Consider the following 24,483-nt stretch of genomic DNA (forward strand, 5'->3'; position numbering starts at 1 on the left):
TGAAAAGACAAAAGGTCTAAAATTTTCTATTTCAAAGATGAGAGGGTAATGGACACACACACATAAAACGAGAGGTTATATATGATAACAAAAACATAAAATGTGGAATGAGATGAGAAAAGAGTAGAGCTTTTAGAAAGAGGACAAACTAAAGAGAATATCAATGCAACATAGATTGCTATATATTTAGATTATTATACACGGGCCTGTGGGTAATCACAGACAAGAAACCTACAATAAATACAAAATAAGTAAAAGAGAGGAAATCAAACATATTACCAAAGAAACTCATCAAGCCACAAGGGAAGAGAGCAAGATAAAAGAAAGGCACAAAGAAGAACTACAGAAACACCCAGAAAAAAGTTGCAAAATCACAATAAATGCATTTTTATCAATAGCTACTCTAAATGCCAATGGACTAACAGCTCCATTCAAAAGGCATACGGTGACCAACTGGATTAAAAAACAAACAAACATGTAAATGCTGCATACAAGAGACACACTTCAGACCTAAAGACACTCACAAACTGAAAGTGAAGGGATGGAAAAAGATACTCCATGCAAATGGCAAAGAAAAGAAAGCTAGGGTAACAATACTTATCTCAGACAAAATAGACTTTAAAACAAAAACTGTAACAAGAGACAAAGAGCACTAAATAATGATAAAGGGACCAATCCAACAAAAGCATATAACACTTGTAAATATCTCTGCCCCCAACATAGGAGCACTAAAATATATAAAGTGATTATTAGCAGCAATAAAAAGAGAAATAGACAGTAACTCAGTAATAGTAGGGGACTTTAATACTTCACTTACACCAGTGTATAGGTCATCCAAACAAGGTCAATAAGGAAACATTTGTCTTAAAAGACACATTAGACTAAATGGACTTAGTAGTTATAGATAAACATTCCATCCAAAAACCACAGAATGCACATTCTTTTCAAATGCCCATGGAACATTCTTCAGGATGGATCAAATGTTAGGATACAAAACACGTCTCAATAAATTTAAGAAGATTGAAACAATACCAACCATCTTTTCTGAGCACAAAGTATGAAACCAGAAATCAACTACAGGAAGAAAATCAGAAAAGCCAAAAATATATGGAGATCAAGCAAAATGCTACTGAACAACAATTGGGTCAATAAACAAACCAAAAAATACCTGGAGACAAATGAAAATGAAAATAAGATGTGCCAAAATCTATGGGATATAGCAAAAGCAGTTCTAAGAGGGAAGTTTATAGCAATTCAGGCCTACCTCAACAAACAAGAAAACTCCCAAATAAACAATCTAACAGTGCATCTAAAGGTACTGGAAAAAGAAGAAACAACGGAGCCCCAAATCAGCAGAAAGAAGGTAATAATAAAAATCAGAGCAGAAATAAATGAAATAGAGATTAAAAGAACAATAGAAACAAACCATTGAAATAAAATCTGGTTCTTTGAAAAGACAAACAAGATTGGCAAACATTTAGCTGTATTCACAAAGAAAAACAAGAGAGAAGACTCAAATAAATAAAATGAGAAACCAAAGAGGAGGAATTAAAAAATTTATTACAGAAATACAAAATATTACAAGAGAATGCTATGAAAAGCTATATGCCAACAAATTGGATAACCTACAAGAAATGGATAAATTCTTAGAATCACACAACTTTCCAAAACTGAATCCAGAATAAATAGAGAATTTGAATAAACCAATTCAGTAAGGACTTAGAATCACACAACTTTCCAAAACTGAATCCAGAATAAATAGAGAATTTGAATAAACCAATTCAGTAAGGACATCAAAACAGTAATCAAAAACCTCCCCAAAAATAAAAGTCCAGGACAAACAGCTTTCCTGGTGAATTCTACAAAACATTCAAAGACTTATTACCTATCCTTCTCAAATTATTCCAAAAAATTGAAGAGGACAGGAAGCATTCTAACTCAATCTATGAAGGCAATATTACCCCAATCCAAAAACCAGACAAGGATAACTCAAAAAAAGAAAACTATGGGCCAACATCACTGATGAATATTGATGCCAAAATCCTCCACAAAATAGTAGCCACTTGAATACAACAGTACATTAAAAAGACCGTACACCATGATCAAGTGCGATTTATTCCAAGGATGCAGGGCTGGTTCAACATCCGAAAATCAATCAACGTGAGACTTTAACAAAATGAAGTATGAAAATCACATAATCATGTCAATAGATGCATATACAGCGTTTGACAACATACAGCATCCATTTATGATATAAAGTCTAAATAAAATGAGTATAGAAGGAAAATAACATAATAAAGGTCATATACAACAAAACCACAGCTAGTATATTTCTCAATGGAGAAAAACTTGAAGTTATCCCTTTAAGATCAGGACCCAGAGAAGGATGCCCACTGTCACCACTCTTATTTAACATAGTATTGAAAGTCTTAGCCAGAGCAATCAGGCAAGGCGAAGAAATAAAAGGAATCCAAATTGGAAAGGAAGAAGCGAAACTGTCACTCTTTGCAGAAGACATGATTTTATATAGAGAAAACCTTAAAGAATCCACTAAAAAACTTTTAGAAATAATGGATACAGTCAATTCACAGGATACAAAATCAACATACAAAAATCAGTTGCATTTCTATATACTAACAACGAAGTAGCGGAAAGAGAAATTAAGAATACAATACCATTTACAATTGAAACAAAAATAATAACATATATAGGAATAAATTTAACCAAAGAGGTGAAAGATCTGTACGCCCAAAACTACAGAAAATTGTTGAAGGAAATTGAGGAAGACACAAAGAAATGGAAACATATTCTGTGCTCTAAGATTGGAAGGATTGGCATAGTAAAATATCCGTACTTCCTAAGGAAATCTATAGATTCAATCCAACCCCTATCATAGTTCCACTAATATTTTTCACAGAAATAGAACAAAGCATCCCAAAATGTGTATGGAATAACAAAACACCCTGAATAGCCAAAGGAATCCTGATGAAAAAGAACAAACCTAGGGGCAGGCCCCATGGCAGAGTGGTTAAGTTCATGTGCTCCATTGTGGCAACGCAGGGATTCCCAGGTTTGGATTCTGGGTATGGACATGGCACCACGGGTCAGGCCACGTTGAGGTGGCATCCCACATGTCACAACTAGAAGGACCTGCAACTAAGATATACAAATATGTACTGGGGGTATTTGGCGAGATAAAGCAGAAAAAAAAAAAAAGACAGTGTCATCAGTTGTTAGCTCAAATGCCAATCTTAAAAAAAAAAAAAAAAACCGGGAGGTATCATACTCTCTGATTTCAAATATACTACAAAACTATAGTAAACAAAACAGCATGGTACTGGGACAAAAACTGACACAAGGATCAGTGGAACAGAATTGAGAGCCCAGAAATAAACCCACACATATATGGATAACTACTTTCTGACAATGGAACCAAGAACATAAAATGGAGAATGGAAAGTCTCTTCAGTAAATCATGTTGGGAAAATTGGACAGCCACATGCAAAAGAATGAAAGTAGAACATGATATTAGACCGTGCACAAAAATCAACTCAAAATGGATTAAAGACTTGAACGTAAGATCAGAAACCATCAAACTTGTAGAAGAAAACATAAGCACCATGCTCTTTGACATCAATCTTAGCAGCATTTTTTCGAATACCATGTCTGACCAGGCAAGGGAAACAAAAGAAAAAATAAACAAATGGGACAACATCAAACTAAAAAGCTTCTGCACAGCAAAGGCAATCATCAATAAAAGGAAAAGACAATTTAACAATTGGGAGAAGATATTTGCAAATCATATATCAGATAAGGGGTTTATATCCAAAATATACAAAGAACTCATACATCTCAACAAAAAAAACTAACCCAATCAAAAAATGGGCAAGAGATCTGAGCAGAGATATTTTTCTTTTTGTTCTTTTTTATAATTTTCATCTATTTATTGATATAAATAACTTATTTGTGGAAGTATGGCTTTATAGTTCTTTCCTTTGGCTCTTTACACATGTCTTCTTTTAGATTTTTGAATACTTTTACCTAACTTATTTAAAGTCTTTATCTAATAAGTGCACCATCTAGGCTTCCTTGGGGACAGTAAGTATTGCCTCTTTTTTTTTTTCCTTTTTTATGAGCCATACGTTCCTGTTTCTTTGCATGTCTTACTTTTTTGATGAAAACTGGAAATGTAAATAAGATAATGCAGCAATTCTGGAAATCATATTTACCCGACCGATATCATTCAGAATTTCTTGTAGTTCCTATTTGTTATTATTGCAAGTTGTTCTTTCTTTGGCTTTTCTGAACAAATTTTAACATCTGCTTCCTTTGTTACAAATTTCCCTTGAAGTCTTTGCTCAATTAACATAGCAGTCTGCTAATTAATTATTGGACAGATATTTCCTTAAGTTTATTAAACCAATCAGTCTCCCAGTCTTTGTCAGGTGTTATGTGTGTGTTTCGGGGCATGTCTTCAATGCTCCTATAAGTAGTTTATAACTATACTTTACCCTTCTCTTCCTTTGTGTGGAGCCTCAAGGTTAGTTAGCATTGAAAGATTAGACTTTTCTTAGGTAATTCCTGAGAATTCATCCAGACATCATCGTGAACATGGCCTTCTAGAGTCCTAGGGATATATTGGGACTTTTCAAATTTTTCTAGAGATATCTCATTCCACAGATTTTTCTGTTAAGGTTTTTGGTTATCTTAGTGTTTGTCCCATTTATTATCACTACCTCAGGCAGCTGGGATGTTAAAAGCTTTCCACTGAAATTTTCTTGGTAAAATGCCTCAGAGAAAATGTTCTCACAGTGTGAACTCTGACTCAGATTAGATAAAGACAAGCCCTGCAGATGGGGAATATTGGATCCTGAAAGATAAATAAAATAATTCTCTGGGATTGAAGTCTGGAAGAGCTCTAAACCTGTTCAGCCCCATCAATGTACACTGGAATGCCGGTTTTCATGGGTATCATGATGGCAAAGATGTTATTGTTGTGGGGAAAGTGTTATGTAACAGCACAAGTTAAAATGCCACAAAACCCACTATTATTGCCAGGACTTAGCTATTTTTTTTTAATAAACCATCCCTGCATTGTGGAAAGCCTTTTATTAATGTCCAGATCTCCAAAAAAGTGTATTTTGATATTTTTACACTATTTCCATTGTCTTTTTGAAGGAATGAATTTTAATAGGCCATTAATCCACCATTCTGGAAGTGCCTCCCATAACTTTTCACATTTTTAATGCAACATATAACATGTTGTATATGTACCTCTGTTTATGGAGTTACCTAAAAAGTTGCAAATTTTAAGTGAGTTTAGAGGAAGAGAAGACTCTACAGAAGGTTCTGGTTGTACTGAAAATTATCCCAACAAATGGGCCTGGTAAACTTACAGATGAATCATACTAGATTTCTTTTTTTTTTTACCAGAGTAGGAAACTCACAGTGAAGACACTGTGATTTTTAATCACTCAATATACTCTTCTTTTCTCAAAAATTCTCCCTTTGGTAAAGCAATTCAAAGCTTGCTAACAGGCTTTGATACAGACAAAATTCAGTAAGAAGATTCCAAATGAAAATGATAAGAAAAGTTTCCATTGTTAAAGAGATGTTATTTTATCCAACAAATTCTAAAAATGAGCATATATAAGTACTTGCTATTTTAAAATAGAAATGATATATATATATATATTTCTGGGCCCAAACAGCTGCAGAGGGCACAAGTAATTTCCTTGAATATGGACTCAGATTCTCATGTCAGCCAGTCTGGCACATAAGGAGCTTAAAAGCTGCCACTCTATCCAAACAAAAAGTAAAAAGCTGAACAAAGTGATAAACCAGCACATTCTTCTAAGATCATCATTCTGTGTTATTAGCATTAGTCTGTTACCAAAACCAGAGAAAGATATTAAAAGAAAAGAAAACTACAGACAAGTATCTCGCCTGAACATAGATGCAAAAATCTTGAACAAAATATTAACAAATCGAATCCAACAATTTATAAAGATGTTTACACACCATGAGCAAGTGGGATGTGTCCCAATTATGCAAGGCTGGTTCATCATTTGAAATTAATTAATGTAGTCCATCACATCAATAGGCTAAAAGAGAAAAATGACATGACCATATCAATAGATAAGAAAACGCATCTGGCAAAATTCAACACTCATCCATGATAAAAAGTGTTGAGAAATAGGACTAGAGGGGAACTCCCTCAACCTTATAAAGAAGATCTACAAAATAGACTACAGCTAATATCATATTTAACATGAGAAACTCAAAGCTTACCTTCTAAGATCAGGAACAAGATAAGAATGTCCCTTCCTACTGCTGCTTTCCAAAATTGTAATAAAAATTGTATTTAATACAATAAAACAAGAAAAGGAAATAAAAGATATACAGTGGGAAGGAAGAAATAAGAATGTTCTTGTACACAGAGGGCATGATCATCTATGTGGAAAATCCAAAAGAATTGAATTAAAAAACTCCTGGAACTAATGAGAGATTATAGCCAGGTTGGAGGATACAAGGTTAATATACAAAAGTCAATCAGGTTCCTCTATACCAGCAACGAGCAAGTGGGATTTGAAATTAAAAGCACATTATTATTTACATTATCATCTCCATCCAAAATGAAATACTTAGACGCAAATTTAACAAAATATATACAAGATTTGTATGAGGAAAACTACAAAACTTTAGGAAAGATATCAAATAGGAACTAGATAAATGGAGAAATATCCCATGTCCATGAATGGGTAGTCTCAGTATTGTCAAGATGCCAATTCTTCCCACCTTGACCAATAAATTCAATGAATCCCAATCAAATTTCCAGCAAGTTCTCTTGTGGATATCAACTAAATGAGTCTAAAGGTTATATGGAGAAGTAAAAGACTTAGAATAGTCAAATCAATATTGAAGGAGAACAAAGTCGGAGGACTGATACCACCTGACTTCAAAATTTAACATAAAGCTACAGTAAAGAAGACAATATGGTCCTGATGAAAAAAATACACAAGGTAAATCCATGGAACAGAACAAAGAGTCCTAAAATAGACCCATATTAATATGGTCAACCGATCTTTGACAAATGAACAAAGACAGTCTTTTCAACAAATGGCGCTGTAACAACTGGACGTACACATGCAAAAAAATAAATCTAGACACAGACTTTATACTCTTCATAAAAATTATTTCAAAATAGTTTATAAACCTAAGTGAAAAATGCAAAAATGTAAAAATTTTAGAAAATAACATAGGAAAAAAATCTAGATGATCTTGAGTATAGCAATAACTTTTTAGTTACAACATGGAAAGTGGTATCCATGAAATAAAATATTGATAACTTGGAGTTCGTTAAAATTTAAATAGTGTTTTATGAAAGTCAGTGCAAGAGAATTAGAAGACAAGATACAGACTAGGATAAATATATGCACGATACATCTAATAAAGAACTTTTAGCCAAAATATACAAAGAACACTTGAAACTCAGTAATAAGAAAGTAAGTAGCCATATCCAAAGATGAGGAAAAGCCTTAAAAGACAACTCACCAAAGAAGATATGCAGATGGGGAGTAAGTATATGGAAAGATGTTCAACATCTTGTATCATTAGTGAATTGCAAATTAAATTAACAATGAAATATCACAACACACTTATTAGAATGGCCAAAATGTGAAACACTGGCAACATCAAATGTTGGCCAGAATGTAGAGCAACAAGAACTCTTCATTCATTGCTGGTGGGAATGCAAAATGGTGCTGCTGCTTTGGAAGATATTTTGGCAGTTTCTTACAGAACTAATATTACTTTTACCATATGATCCCGCAATCATATTCTTTAGCTATTTATCCACCGAAGTTGAAAACTTTCATCTACAAATAAGTCTTGATAGATGTTTACAGCAGCTTTATTTATAATTGCTAAACCCTGCCATAATTGCCAAAACATCCAAGCTGTCCTTCAGTAGAAGAATGGATAAATAAACTGTGGTGTATCCAGGCAAGGGAATATTATTCAACACTAAAGAGAAATGAGCTATTAAAGCATGAAAAGACATGGAGGAAACGAAGAGGCATATTACTTAGTGAAAGAAGCCAACCTGAAAACACTACATATTGTATGATTTCAACTATATGACATTATGGAAAAGAGAAAACTATGGAGACAGTAAAATGATCAGTGTTTATTATCAGTTCCTGGGGAGGGAGAGATGATCAGACAGAGCACAGAGGATTTTAAAGCAGTTAAGATAGTCTGTACAGTAGTACAATGGTGCATTCATGCAAATGTACATCTTTTCAAACTTATGGAAAGTAAAACATCAAAAGTAATCCTAATGTAAACTATGGACTCAAGGTGATAATGAGGCTTAAATGTAGATTCACCAAATGTAACAAATATACTACTGTGTTGTAGGATGTCAGCAATGGATGAGGTCATGCCTATTTGGGGACTACAGCTATATAAGGACCTATATATTTCACTCAATTTTTTTGTGAATTTCAAGCTGCTTTAAAAAAATAAAATTATTTGAATGAACAAAATTTGGTAATCTATTTTTAAATTTCCTTATTAACTGCTCCTTTTGCTTCATCACTTCTCCCTCATTCACACCTAGAGAATCATTAAAGGTCACCTAAAAGAGTTAGATTTTTATAGAAAAGGCAAAAAAAATCACTTACAGGTATGGATTTACACAGTGCGCTGACTCTGGAAAAATATTATTGTTGCACACAAACTCACAGGGTGATCATGAAAGGGAGCAGTGAAAGGAAATATCCCCAGAAGTCATTTTTTCAGGGAGTATATCTGGTTGTGGACATGGCAAGGAAGAGATAACCTGAGGCATAGGTCTACCCCATTCATGGCTTGGCCAGCTCATCAGCAACTTAGAAAGAAAAAGATTGAAAGTTTGATGACAAAAAGGTATGAGAGGTGATAAGGCAGTGAATGGACCTCTTAGAATGAGTGTGATGTGTAAATATATTTGTTCCCCATAAATGCCCACCAGACATCAAAGAGAAGACTCTTGATGAGCAAACTGATAACATGATCCATCTGTGAATACTAGTCAAGTTCTTTGCAAGCTTTCATTGCTTGCTAAATTAATCCACGGAATAATGGATCTAATAGCAGTCTACTATTATACATGAACTTAAAAATATGGATTTGTCTTCACCATTGTTTTTCTGGCCACCCCTACAGCACAATACCCAAACTAGCATCAGTAAAGGCCATTGCAGAGATCATAATAAACCACCAGTCAGATATCTGGTATCACATTTATTATATCAGACCTACTTAATCATGAATGAGATAGTGATTTCTCTTAACAAGAATAGACACCTTCTGTTTATAACACTCCTGTACATGGATTCACAAAACTCATGTTATTCATTGCCATTAAATCCCACCCAACATTACATCTTTATCAAGAAATCCATATTACAACAAAACAATGGGTTCGTAGTTATGAACTTCAGCACCAGAAATTTGTTCTAACTATTATCCAAGTTGCTTTCTCATTAATTTGAGTCAAAGCAAATTTTTAAAGGTAGTATATTTTTCACGTTTGAAAAGAAAAGACTCTTTCTTCTGAAGTCCCATTTCAATAAAAACTGAGAAAAATAAAGTTACAAGGTGAACTTAGTTTACTTTTCCTTGTGATACTGCAAATATCCATGCCTTTTATTCATCCTCCAGAATTTCTCTATTAGATTTTTTCTAACCTCAAAGGACAATTGATTCCATTTGTTGATGCTTCTGTATAAATAAAGAAAAGCATCCCTAGAGAATCCATTGAATTCACTAAGTCGTTCATTGTTAGAATTTGCTGCCTGTTTGTCGTTTTAGAACTAGTAACAAATGTGTTCAGTGTGGGTGACACATTCTTATTCTACTTATGGTTAATTTTTTACACCAGAGTTTTTCCATGACATTTTTCATCTCCGGATTTCTCAAGGTGTATATTAAAGGATTTAACATGGGAGTGATAACCGTATAAACAACAGTTATGGATTTATCAATGGGAAAGTTTTAAACAGGTCTAGCATACATGAAAATACAGGTAACAAAAAACAGGACAACCACCATGATGTGTGAACTGCAGGTAGACAGGGCTTTGCGCCTCCCTTCCTGACTGTGAGTTTTAAGGGAATTCAGGATCACTCCATAGGAGATCAAAAGAAGGATGAAGATGACCATACAGATTGCTCCACCATTGGCAACCACAGTGAAGCCTAGAAAGTAGGTGTCAGTGCAGGCAAGTTCCAGTAATGGGTACATGTCACAGACGAAGCGGTCAATGACATTGGGGCCACAAAAGGGGAGACTATATACAAAGAGAAGTTGAAGTATAGAGAGCAAAAACCCTCCAACCCATGCCACCACCACCAGCAGGATGCAAATCTGTCTATTCATGACAGTCAAGTAGTACAGCAGCTTACAAATGGCCACATAGCGATCATAGGCCATTGCCACCAGAATGAAGACCTCAGCACCTCCAAATAAGTGTTCTAGAAAGAGCTGTCCCAGGCAAGCTGGGAAGAAAATTGTCTTTTTATTATAGAGTAAGTCTATAATCAACTTGAGTGAAGTGGCAGTGGGATAAACTGCATCCATGAGTGATAGATAGGCAAGGAAGTAGTACATCAGGGAGCCCAGGGAGGGGCTGGCAAAATCAGTCACCACAATGAGCAGGTTGCCCACCATTGTCACAATGTAGATGAATAAAAACATGACAAATAATTCTTTTTTTGCCTCAGGATCCTTAGTGAGGCCCAGGAGGACAAATTCTGTTACATTGTTACTATATCCCATTTACTCTTCTATAAGGCCTGTTTCAGGGATTAGAGCTCAGAAGAAGGGGACCTGAAATACAATTGTGAACATGACTATGAATACATCCATTTTGTCACTGGGACATCTTCATCATTACATTTTCTACAGTGGTTTACATACAATAAACATTTAGCAAATATCAATTGAATTCTTCCAAAGAGCTCATTACACCCTACTTTAACAATTCTACTTCTCAGATGATTTTGTTGGGCCTACAAGTAAGAGGTTATATCTCAAAATCTTAGCGGATTTTCTGTGGAGAAGCACAATTTAAGGCACAAGAGTCGAGTCTTGCATTTAATAAAGCCTTATTTAAACTGCATGATTTCTTGGCATAAAAATCAGCAATGATGAACAGAGAAAGAGTTCCTGCTCTCTGGAAACTTGCTCTCTAGTGGTGGTGATAAACTCTAAATAAATTGGCATGAAGTCAGACCTTTGAGATGGTAGTATCTGTGGTGAATACCTTGACAATGTGATTTATGTAGCATTAAAAATATTGTCTCTTCTGGAATAGCTCACTTAAAACTGTGTTATTCCACTGTTACATGTTCAAACCTTCATGTTTCAAAGGACATACAGTCTTCATGAATCTCTCATTCAATTTAAAGAAACTAGACTTTGAACTCTATGACATACTTAGAAAATAATTGAATTTATTGTTCCCTATAGCAACTACTTGGCCTGACTCTCTGGCAGCATTTTAAGAAGTTGTAATTCTCTCCATTTAATCTTTGCCTATCCCGCAAGTCTTAACACACAATACACTGCGTAAATTTTCAGCAAATATTTTTGAACTGAAACAAAATGACGTATGAATATCGCCTCTATTAAATTAGCAGGTAGTGTTGTTTTTTTTTCAAAACTCTTGGGATGAGAAAGGTAGTGAGGGAGGAGAAAATAGAGGTAGAGGAAAGAGAGGTAGAAGATACTGGAAAGAGAGGTAGAGGACAATGGGACATAGTTTTGTTTACAATGTTTCTTAGGTACTGAGAGAGCTCAAAATAGAATTTCAGTGCTCAGATTTGAAAAAGCAGCATACTCAAGGGAAAATTCCAAGTTCAGGGTAAAAAGGCATGGGTTTGAGACATTTTCAAAATGTAATTACAAACCTACTCAGTTTGCTCACTGGAAAACAAAGGGTTTGAAATAGCTGTTGTCAGAAGCCTTTCTAGTCCAACTATTTATGGTACTATTAGTGCAGCCCCACCTTATTTTATTCTGCTGACAATTTTTCCTTTCTTCATATTTTTATAATTAAATAAAAGATTACAAGCTTATCACCATTACTTAAAATAACATAGCCAGTGGCAATAGGATTCGATAATTATGGAGAGCAAATGATGATAATAAGTTTCTCATTCAGTGTGTACCTATTTAAGATCCAAAACATCCTTTGAGAGAGAACATAGCACAGTGGTGAGTAATGTGGACTACGGAGCTGCACTGCCTGTGTTGGAATCCCAGCTTTGCTACCCACTATCTAGGTGACCTTTGGCAACTTGATAAACCCCTCTGTGCCTCAGTCTCATCATATTTAAAATGGTTATACTTACCTTTTAGGTGTGTTGTTTTATTACAAATAAAGTGCCTAGAACATGCTAAGTGCCTGGCACCTGATAAAGTCTCAATGAATGACAGCTATTATTAAGGTTCTTGAGTGCTTCATTATGAACATTGCATCAGAACAAGCCATCTGGATCTTAGTGAATTTGATAGGAATTATAGACATAGCTCAAGATAAAAAGAACATTATAGCTATAATTCTTGAACCACAATTAGGGCGTAAGATAAGATGGCATGTCTTAGGAATTATCTATTTCATTATAGATGAGTAGTAATAGTTACCTACACATGTAGGTATATGACTAGATGTATTTTAACTTGAAACAAGCAGAATAAGAGAAAAGTAGAAAAGAAAAGAAAAGAAAAGAAGGAACAAATTAGGAAGGAAAAATTATATTTAATAAATGGATATCCGAAATAATAAGAATATTAATGTTAAAACTAAGTGAGGTCATATTCTTTAAAAAAATCTTCTTCACAATGATTTCCTTTAGTGAGGAAGTGGTGGAAGAACACCTCTTTGAGGATTCCAGGGGTTACTGAGGAGGCTTCTTGGGAAGCCATACCAAATAAACATAGAGTACCTCCTAAAAAAAAAAGAAAAGAAAATTCTAAATAAAAGATCACTGATATCTCGGAAACTCTACCTCTGATGGTTAGGACGAAATTAAACTAGAAGAACTATATAACTACAAATACAAACCTAAAATTTCAGAATATTTACTGCTCAAAAATGTTATAAAATTACTAAACCTCAAATGTAGCACAAGTTGAGTCCCTTCACGTGGATTTGGTGGGGGGAGGACATGTGAAGGAAAGTCTGAGCTTTCTTTAGAAGCCCACTGTGAGGAACATTCCACAGGGTCACTCACATCACCACTCCCACTTGATTCAGAAGTTCTGTTATTGTGGAAGCTGTAGATTGATAAAAGTGCACCTGTTGAAGAACATAAGGGTAGAAGGTAATCTATAACCAATGAATTTTTTTCACTCATTACATTCTGCAGAATCTAGTGTTCTTACTCTTATTAATCAACAATATTCGATTTCACCAGGATGAATCTATCAGCCAAGTAAATTATTTACATGTGAAAATTAGGTATATAAAGTATTCCCCATAGTATAAGTCATCAAAGATTTGATACTATAAAAAACAAAAGATGGTATTTCTAGTCTTTCAGGTTAAACCATTAAGTTAGCACCTCTCTATTTTAGAAATATAATTTAACATAGGTTCTAAATTTTTTTCAAAAGGACAGATTAAAATCCTGTAGGTAGAAAAATACTATAGTACTTTCAAATTGCAATTTTATGTCTCTCTAAGTGACAGTAAGCAAGGTGCTTCCCTGAGCATGGGTTTCCTTATGAATATGTACAAACATGGTTGCTGTGACAATTTTAAAATATTCACACACAAAGATTCCTATCAAGGTCCCAGAATAAAATACCCATTCATTCCTTTATATTCTAATACAGTTGATATTATATATCATTTTAAATTCTCTAATTTAACTGTCTAAAAAAATTATAAATATGAACATATAACATAAAATGTAGCAGACCATAAACCAAGATTATAAATCCATTAGTGTATTTCTAATGCATTACATGTTTCTCTTTTTTATTTGGCAAAATGGACAATAAACATCTGTCATGCTGCAATACCAAAAACAAATACATTCTGTATATTCTGGTTCATTTCTATGTTTGCTAGCTTACTTTACTCAGTTCAGACTTCCACCCAAGGAAAAATATGATGTTTAAGAATTAGCTATATTTAAATATATCTAAATTTATATATATGTCTTTTCTATGAGTATCTCTTGTCAGTTGTTACAAGAACTCACCTCTTGTGTTTTTTCCCTTGGTCTTTAACATCAGTACTTCCTTCCTTCATGTGAGGTAACTGTAGATACCTCATGTGTCTACGTGTGATCATGGAACATATAATAATGTATGTCTGATAAGTGAATCTAGAAATAGTTTCAAGTGGCCACACTTTCCATACTTCCACGCAGGCTCGCCATAATCTCAATCTTTTAGATAAATGTAGAAATATTCAATGTGGATGCCTAGAATATAAAGACACTTAAATATCACATGAATATTTACTGTGAAAGATAATTGAACATTCTCACTTGCTGGGAAAATTTCTTCAAAGAAAAACAAAGCCAACAAGCTCTTATGGCTACATAAAAACTGACGTAATTAGTGGAAGTTAACTTGGCCAAGCCCATTATTTGCCAGAACAACAACAGAAAAATTTAAAAGTACTTAAATGGGTTGTTTGAATGTATTTCTTCTCAGTCAATTACAGCAAGACTAACAAAAAGTACTGTACTTTGAGCATTTAGGATAACATTCATGTCTCTGACCAATAATACATCTCTGTGCCTAATAAGACAAATGTTTGGATTAAACTTCCTAGAATAGCCAATGACTGAGCATTCCCCTGGTAATAATAAAACTATTTAGCCTTTCAATCATTCACATATCTTATCCCTAAGGCCACATCCTCCTTAATTAATAGGATTTCTCTACATCTCTCCAACTTCATCCCCCAAAAATGGGAACTTGCATAAACTTCTACAAGAAATGAGGGATATCTGTGAAAAGGAAAATATAACAAGAAAACATCTAAAGGCCTAGACACCAGTTGAAGATCGACTCCAACCTGGAAATCTCTTGAGCTGTTCCATCAGGAAAATAATCCTTCCATTTATTTGTACGGACACACCCTGTGGTGTTTACATCATATTGTTTTAAATGAAAGATAATGTAAGATAATTATAGATTAGCTTATTAGAACATTTGGATCAAACTCAAAGAAAGCAATGTCTCCTGGATAGTTTTCTCCCCTAGAACAATCCCTAGAGATGAAAGGATTTGGCTCTTGCCATGGAAGAGTAGCAAAGAGCCAAATATGTGAAAAGCCAGTAATTCGAAAAGAAAAAACTATTTAAAAAGGAAATAATAAGTTATGAGCTTCATATTACAAATATTTAGGTAAGGCAAAACAACATTTCAGCCAAAATGAAAGGAAAACCAGTTGCAGTCTTCTTTATCCATTCATATCCTCAACAAAGGAGGTCCTTACTCTCACTGTTAGAGCCTTTGCTCAAGAGGCCCTGAGGCTCAGATGCAGAAAGCCTTGAGACTGGGAAGTAATTGAAGTTGATGTTTCGATTCTTGAAAAGAAAAGTAATCACAGACCTGTAGTTCTGGGTTGCAGTGAATGTTGTTGATCAAGGTCTGAATCTATGTCAGCTGGAACCATAATGATTTTCACTCCAGTAATTCAGTCCTTTAACTTTAGTCCAATATCAATTGAGTAAGCATTTCTCAAGAAAGTTATTTACCACAAGAGCCTACCTGTACATCAAATCTCTGAGAGATTCTATTGTTATTTGTCTTAATATGACTAGCTATTGGCACATTGCTGCATTGAGCATGTTAATCTCCACTATATTTAGTTTACTATTGAATTTTATAGGACATAAGTATCTTAGGTAATGAGTCATTAAATACCTATATGAAGCAACTGAAGACTTTTATTATATGTTAAGCCACACCAAAAGTTGGAGGTTTTCAGTTTACCTACTAAGTGGAGGAAATCTAAGAACCCCAAAAGTTGCATATATTATTTCTAAGATTTAAAGAGTACAACCAAGAGGGCCAGCCCGGTGGCACAGCGGTTAAGTTTGCAGGTTCCACTTCTCGGCGTCCCGGGGTTTGCCATTTCAGATCCCGGGTGTGGACATGGCACTGCTTGGCACACCATGCTACAGTAGGCCTCCCACATATAAAGTAGAGGAAGATGGGCACGGATGTTAGCACAGGGCCAGGCTTCCTCAGCCAAAAGAGGAGGACTGGCAGTAGTTAGCTCAGGGCTAATCTTCCTCACAGAAAAAAATAAAAGGAATACATCCAAGCACTGTACTTCTCTTACTGGTAAATGTCAAAACATATAGAAGTTATCCTTGATTTAGGAGAACTGTCTAATATAATCAAGCTTCCTCTAAACTAAATTAAAACTCAGAGCTGGGGAACTAATATATGCATAGATATAGTTCTCCATGTCCCTTCCAGCTGAATGCAAAGAACTACTAATGCTTTCTGCACAACTGAATGGAGTGAAAGAACTTGTTAGAAAGATGATCTCTACAGCAGCCCAGAACCTGAATTTATGTGCTTTAGTAAGAAAAATACATTGAAAATATTAACCGATATAGACATTTCCTCAAAACAGCTAATAAGGCACAGTAATTTTCTATAAACCACATCCATTGCCAAACTAGAAAATTAAATGGAGAGATAATATTTGTCACCTGGAAAAGCGAGAATGGCTTGTTTTGCACCAAATCTCCCAAGAAGTGAGCTGGAAGAGCTGGAAAAATGTAAAATACACATATTTAAAATCATTAGAGATCTAACAAGGAATCAAGGATTTATAGGGCCAATATTTTTAACAGAAAATAAGCCAGAGCTAAACCCTGCATTTCTTGGCTTATTTTCTCTAAAGATATGAGCTAATTCTAAAAACCATAAATGAAAGCCTTAAAACATAAGTGGAACTTCCTAAACATACTTTATCCTGGGGAACAACAAATAATATTCATGGCCTATCAAGGAAAAGGGGCTTTTGTAAACAACCAGGCTCACATCTGAGACCACAAAGGGCTTTACTCTTAGAGTCAGGGTGAAGAGAAAATATAGCAGTTCTCAGAGAAACTCAAGCCCAGCTTGAATCATCTAAGTGCTTGATTAGATTAAGTTTCACCCGCTACCCCCACCCCATAGCCCAAGCCTAGCTACCGGCTATAAACAAAATGAAATCCTTTCTTAAGGAAGAAAACATCATGCAATTCTTGAATTATCTCTACAACTTTTTAAACAAAAATCTGAGACAAAAACAAAAATAGCAAAACATAGAATACAAGGCTTAATTGAAAAGCAATAGCAATAGAAACAGATATAGATGATCTAGACCAGGGAAGAACAAGCATTTTAAAACAAACTTAGTAGGTTCAAATAATTAAAGCACAGAATGGATAATAAATTGAAGCAAAGAAATTTGAAAACTAAAATATATAACGAAAATTAAGAACTCAATCATTGTGTTTAACAGCAGATTAGACACATATGAATAGAGAATTAGTAAATGGGAAGAAAGATAAGAGGAGAATATCTAGACCAAATAAGAGAGAGGTAAAAGGGTGGAAAATGCAGAAAACAGCATAAAAGACATTTAAAAGGCACAGTGCATAGTTTTAATACATATTTAATTTAGTTGCAATTTAAGAAAGAGAAGAGAAGGAGACTCGGTAGGCAAAGTATTTGAAGAGACAGGACTGAATTTTTTCTTTTTGTAATTTTTTTTTCAGATGTACATCATATTTTGAATTCTGTATACATTACATCATGTTCACCACCCGAACACCAATTATAGTGCATTCCCTCACATGTGACCCTAATCACCCCTTTTGCCCAACACCCTCCCTCCTTTCCCAATGGTAACCACCAGTCCAATCTCCAATGCTATGTGTTTTTCTTTTTGTTTTTATCTTCTACTTATGAGTGAGATCATATGGTATTTGACTTTCTCCCTCTGATTTATTTCACTCAGCATAATACCCTCAAGGTCCACCCATGTTGTCACAAATGGCTTGATTTCATCATTTCTGATGGCTGAGTAGTAGTCCATCATGTATAAATACCACTTCTTCCCTGGTGAATTCTACCAAACATTCAAAGAAGACCTAATACCTATCCTTCTCAAACTCCTCCAAAAAATTGAAGAGGAGGGGAGGCTTCCTATCTCCTTCTATGAAGCAAACATTATCCTGATGGCAAAGCCAGACAAGGACAACACAAAAAAAGAAAATTACAGGCCAATATCACTAATGAACATTGATGCAAAAATCCTCAACAAAATACTAGCAAATCGAATACAACAATATATTAAAAAGATCATACATCATGATCAAGTGGGTTTCATTCCGGGGATGCAGGGATGGTTCAACATCCACAAATCTATCAATGTGATACACCACATTAACACAATGAAGAATAAAAATCACATGATCATCTCAATAGATACAGATAAACATTTGACAACATACAGCATCCATTTATGATAAAAGCTCTAAATAAAATGGGTATAGAAGGAAAATACTTCAACATAATAAAGGTCATATATGACAAACCCACACCAAATATCATTCTCAATGGAGAAAAACTGAAAGCTGTCCCTCTAAGAACAGGAACCAGACAAGGATGCCCACTATCACCACTCATTTCACATAGCATTGGAAGTCCTAGCCAGGACAATCAGGCAAGAAAAAGAAATAAAAGGGACTCACATTGGAAAAGAAGAAGTGAAACTATCTCTCTTTCCAGACGACATGATTTTATATCTAGAAAACCCTAAAGAGTCCACTAAAAAACTTTTAGAAATATTAAAGGAATACAGTCAAGTTGGGGGATACAAAATCAATGTACAAAAATCGGTTGCGTTTCTATACACTAACAACGAAGTAGCATAAAGAGAAATTAAGAATACAATCCCATTTACAATTGAAACAAAAAGAATAAAATACCTAGGAATAAACTTAACGAAAGAGGTGAAAGATCTGTACACTGCAAACTATTAGACATTGTTGAAAGAAATCGAAGAAGACACAAAGAAATGGAAAGATATCCCGTGCTCTTGGATTGGTGAATTAACATTGTTAAAATGTCCATACTTCCTAAAGCAATCTATAGATTCAATGTAATCCCTATCAAATTTCAACAACATTTTTTACAGAAATAGAACAAAGAATCTTAAAATGTATATGGAACAACAAAAGACCCCAAATAGCCAAAGGATTCCTGAGAAAAAAGAACAAAGCTGGAGGTATCACACTCCCCAATTTCATATTATACTACAAAGCCATAGTAACCAAAACAGCATGGTACGGGGACAAAAACAGACGCACAGATCAATGGAACAAAGTTGAGAGCTCAGAAGTAAACCCACACGTTTATGGACAGCTAATATTCAACAAGGGAGCCAAGAGCATACGATGGAGAAATGAGAGTCTCTTCCATAACTGGTGTTGGGAAAACTGGACAGCCACATGCAAAAGAATGAAAGTAGACCATTCCCTTACACCATGCACAAAAATTAACTCAAAATGGATTAAAGACTTGAATGTAAGCCCTGAAACCATGAGACTTCTAGAAGAAAACATAGGCAGTATGCTCTATGACATTGGTCTGAGCAGCATATTTTCAAGTCCCATGTCTGACCAGGCAAGGGAGACAAAAGAAAAAATGAACAAATGGGACTACATCAAACTACAAATGTTTCTGCACAGCAAAGGAAACCATCAACAAAACGAAAAGACAACCTAACAATTGGGAGAAGATATTTGCAAAACACATATCAGATAAGAGGTTGATATCCAAAATATGCAAAGAACTCATACAGCTCAACAACAAAAAAACCAACGATCCAATTAGAAAATGGGCAAAAAATTTGAACAGAGATTTCTCCAAAGAAGACATACAGATGGCCAACACGCATATGAAAAGATGCTCAACATCATTAGCTATCAGGGAAATGCAAATCAAAACTACAATGAGGTATCACCTCACTCCTGTCAGAATGGCTATAATTAACAAGACAGGAAACAGCAAATGTTGGAAAGGGTGTGGAAAGAAGGGAACCCTTGTTTACTGCTGGTGGCAGTGCAAACGTGCAGCCACTATGGAAAGCAGTTTGGAGTCTCCTCAGAAAATTAAAGATAGATCTACCATATTATCCAGCTATTCCACTGCTGGGTATTTATCTAACGAACTTGAAAATACAAAGGTATAAAGATACTTGCACCCCTATGTTCATTGCGGCATTATACACAATAGCCAAGACTTGGAAGCGACCTAGGTGCCCATCAAGGGACGAATGGATAAAGAAGATGTGGTATTTATACACAATGGACTACTACTCAGCCATAAGAAATGCATTTTTTCTAAAACTATTGAAAGGCATTTGATGTACATTCATACAGTTTACAAATCTCATGAAGAATAAAATTGTAAAATGATAAGTTTTGGGGGCCTATTCCCAGTGGCCTAGTGCGTATGTTCAGCATGCTCTGCTTTGGAGGCCCAGGTTCAGTTCCTGGGTTCTGACCCACACCAATTGTCTGACAGTGTCCACCCTTGGTGATGGCTCACATACAAAAAGAGGAAGATTGGCAACAGATGTGAGTTCAAAGTGAATCTTCCTCAGCAAAAAATAAATAAAATAAAAAATACAATGATAAATTTTCAAAAACAGATAAATAGGAAAAGTTAAGCATAATAAAATCAAAGACAAAGAGAAAACCTTAAGTATATATTGCATTCAAGGAAGTAACAATAATGTTGACAACCAATTTCTTAAGAGGATAGAAAGCAAGAAGATAGAGGAATGACATCTTTAGAGTGCCAAATCAAAACAGAGCTCAATGGTATGAGCCGTACAAGAGGAACATCTTAAATAAGAGGACAAAAGTTGAAAATAGTATGGTGGAATAAACTGAATGAAATCTAGCCAAAAAAAAAAAAAGCCACTGTTTCTATACTAATATCAGAATGAAAATAGACTTAAGGCAAGAAACATTTACAAATATAAAAGTTTTACAGCAGAAAAAGGTCAAAATAACAGAAATATATATCAATTATAAATGGATATGCACCTAAAAACATAGCTTCATAATATGTATTTCTAAAAAGTAGATGGATTTGAAAGGAATAACAGATAAATCAGCAATGATGGAAGGAGATATTAGCATAGTTCTAATTGCAACAACATGCACTAACTAAAAAATTCATAGAGATATATAAAAAATAAAACATATCATTAACAAATATGATCTATGAGGTAAGAAAATGCCTCAAAAAACTGCAAAATCTATATTCTTTTGAAGTGCATACAGAACATTTTCCAAAATGGATTATATACTGGGCCATAAAACAATTCTTAACAAATTTCAAATAATTACAATCATAAAGTATGTCTCTGAACATGAGGAAAATAAGCTACAAAACAAAAATCCTAAAAGTAAATAGTAAACTCCTGTCTGTTTGAAAATTAAACAGTGCATTTCTAAATCACCCATGGGTACAATATATCATAATAGAAATTAGAAAATATTTACAGCCTAACAATAATGAAATTGCAACCAATCAAAGCTGTGAGTGTCAGCTAAAATCTTACATGCATATAGTAAAAATGATGCATCTTGAAAAACCATCTTGAAAATTGGTCTTGAAGGATTGTAGTCAAGGAAATCCTCCTGGTAAGCAGTATATTGAGCAGTACATATGGTTTTGCACTTCACATGGAAAGAGAAATGGCCTGAGTTATGGATCTAGTCTGACTCCTGGACAGTGACTAAAAATTTGATGAATCATTGAAAGAAAAAAAGTGGAAGAACAGATGACAAAGCAGTCTTACGGAGCAATATGTGGATGGTTCACTCAGAATGGCCACCACATACAACAATGTTTGTTTCTCATATAAGCGCCTGCCAAGAAGAAACCACTGCAGAGAAGTCTTTCAAAAGTCTGGTTGACAAAATGAGCTGCCTTGCACACATCACTCAGCCTTTTTCCCCAACCACTTTTGTGGTCACCGTGGCAGAGATGAATGTTCTACATAGACTCAGTCAACAACGTGATCTACTTTTTACCAATCCTGGTGTGGCTACTATCACTGCTGAATGGTCAAAATTCCATTAATAAAGTCCATCACTGACTCCCTCATAGTGTACATTACTCTAGGGAAACGAACCAACATCTTGTGACAGATTAAATCAGTGAAACTCCTCAACCTGGAGAAGACAGCATCTTGTCATCATATATTCTAGATATGTATTTTTCCTGGCTACACGCAGTGTGTCAGACTGCTTCTTTATTCATGGATCTGAATCCATTATCTATTGCCATGGTACTCCCCTCATTGTCTTCTGTAACAAGGAGACACACTTTGGAGTAAATAAAGTAAAGCAAATTGTTTACCACCAGAGAATTCACTGACGTAGCCATATTACCCATCACCTAGAATCAATTGGATGAATAGAATATCAGTATGGCCTACTGAAGGCTGGGTTGTGGTGCTACCTGGGACATCCTGCTCTGAAAGCTTTCAATGCCCTCCAAATATTTAGCATACAGTATATGCTTAGTAAGCTTTTGTCATCTTATACTTTATGCCATGTATATTCATGAGAGAATAACCCCATGCTAATAAGCTTTGCTCCATGTAGTCTTATATTTTGCCCTCCTCCATTTCCATATCCAAAAGATCCAAAAGATGTTAGTCCAGTTATTTCCAGTACAGATTATCAAGATACTGCAATTTTTAATAGAAAAATTGTTTCCTTCTAAAACAAGACTGTATTTCCTGCTTGGGTTCTACTGACACCTGAACCTAATTATTGATCTAGAGGCAATGAGGGACAGTTCTGTAAAAAGGCATGAGACTTTTGATAAGGTGGCTTTCTGAAGCTTATGTGAACTTTGAAGAAGATAATCTTGAAAGAATTGTCTAACAGCACTCCCAGCAACAAGAGCAATAAATTCTTCTTTCATAAAGGGAGAGCAGGGTGGCATATCACCATATACACCTCAGTCCAGCCTTTATGCCACTTGAATCCATTTCTTCATATACATCATGGGAACAGTTACTCTAAGATTCCCTTCCTGCGGGGAAATTGGAAGAGAATGCTTAGAAGGATAAATTATGTCCCTTGCCACTACAGCTGATCTTAGAATTGCTACTTCTACTTATCATCTTCTTCCATCACTTTCAATTCTATTCTCAGTTCACCTTATGCTAACACCTTGGCTGGTCTCAGTGATTTATCTAGAGGTGTAGTCCAGAACTTTACCCCTAAAAGGTCTAGTTTCCTCTTCACTATGCCTTTCTCAAGCCAGGGTTCCTGTATTCTCTCATTTACTGTTACAATTAGATGAGAGTAACAATACGTAGCCAAGTGGATCAACTGAGAGACAAAAATATTCTTCCATGCCACCATTGTGTTATAGCATTTCCATTTTCACCTGATAATCAAGGTCAATTATCTCTAGCAGAGTCTAGAAAGAGCACTTTCTCTGAATTATTACAGACAGCAATCCTTCTAGTGCCAAGAGAGCAGGATTTAAGATAAGTCCAACACTGTGACAAATGGGATGTGGTGAATAAAGAAACTAATTTTTTTATAACATAACTGATCCATTTTATCAAGTAACCATGAAGCTTCCATAATTGTAATGTTTGCAATTGTTAGACAATCAAGAAATATCTTCATATTTCAAAATAATTTGAGTTGAGTTTTCTGTCATTTACAAGCAAAAGTATCCTAACTGAAACACATCCATTTTAAATATGTATGTGAAATTGGGTTAATAGATAATTCATTTTACTCATTTACATATGTACTTTTGAACCAGGACCACATGATTTTAATGGTTGAAACATAATAATCTGCATTATCATCTGGAATGGCTCATTACTCTTTCAAAGTTTAATTGTAATTTGTTTATCTTTATGCTTCCAGATGAACTTTTAAAATCAAAGGATTGCCATGCATAGTTTGCTTGTATGTGGAAAGGAGTGTAATACGTGTCTAACAATTTACCCCAAAGATATATATCCTTAATGTTCTGCCATACTTTTAAATGAAATTTAGATATGATCATATTTAAAGTAAGTGTATTCATTACACAGATAAGATCATTGTTTTTCAAAGTAAGAAGCTTGAGAGGATATGAGAGCTAAGATAAATATGGTTAGTGAAGTATGACTGATCAATATAGTCAAATCAGGTAAGTCTCTGGAAATAACATAGTCCATGGTCGTTAAAGACATTCTACAAAACCCTACTAAATTCACCACTTTTCCTTTCATATCCTAGTACCAAGAAAGAAAGGACATTGGCTCTAGGAGCTTCATAATGGGAAGACAGTCATGAAATGTCACTGGAATCCCATAATATTAGTGCTTAGACAATTTCAGAAGTGTCTACTATATAAATACTT

The 24,483-nt window shown here is 34.7% G+C and overlaps 1 protein-coding gene and 1 pseudogene across 2 annotated transcripts in view; one reads left to right on the top strand and one right to left on the bottom strand.

Annotated features, from left to right (window-relative positions):
- The window catches only part of LOC139074340 (cTAGE family member 2-like), a 624,763-nt gene that overhangs the window by 276,340 nt on the left and 323,940 nt on the right, over positions 1 to 24,483 (top strand). The gene's annotated exons all lie outside the window — the stretch shown is intronic.
- LOC103540112 (olfactory receptor 4A16-like) lies at positions 9,877 to 10,824 on the bottom strand (annotated as a pseudogene).

The sequence above is a fragment of the Equus przewalskii genome, chromosome 11, assembly GCF_037783145.1.
Source record: "Equus przewalskii isolate Varuska chromosome 11, EquPr2, whole genome shotgun sequence".
NCBI classification, from domain to species: domain Eukaryota; kingdom Metazoa; phylum Chordata; class Mammalia; order Perissodactyla; family Equidae; genus Equus; species Equus przewalskii.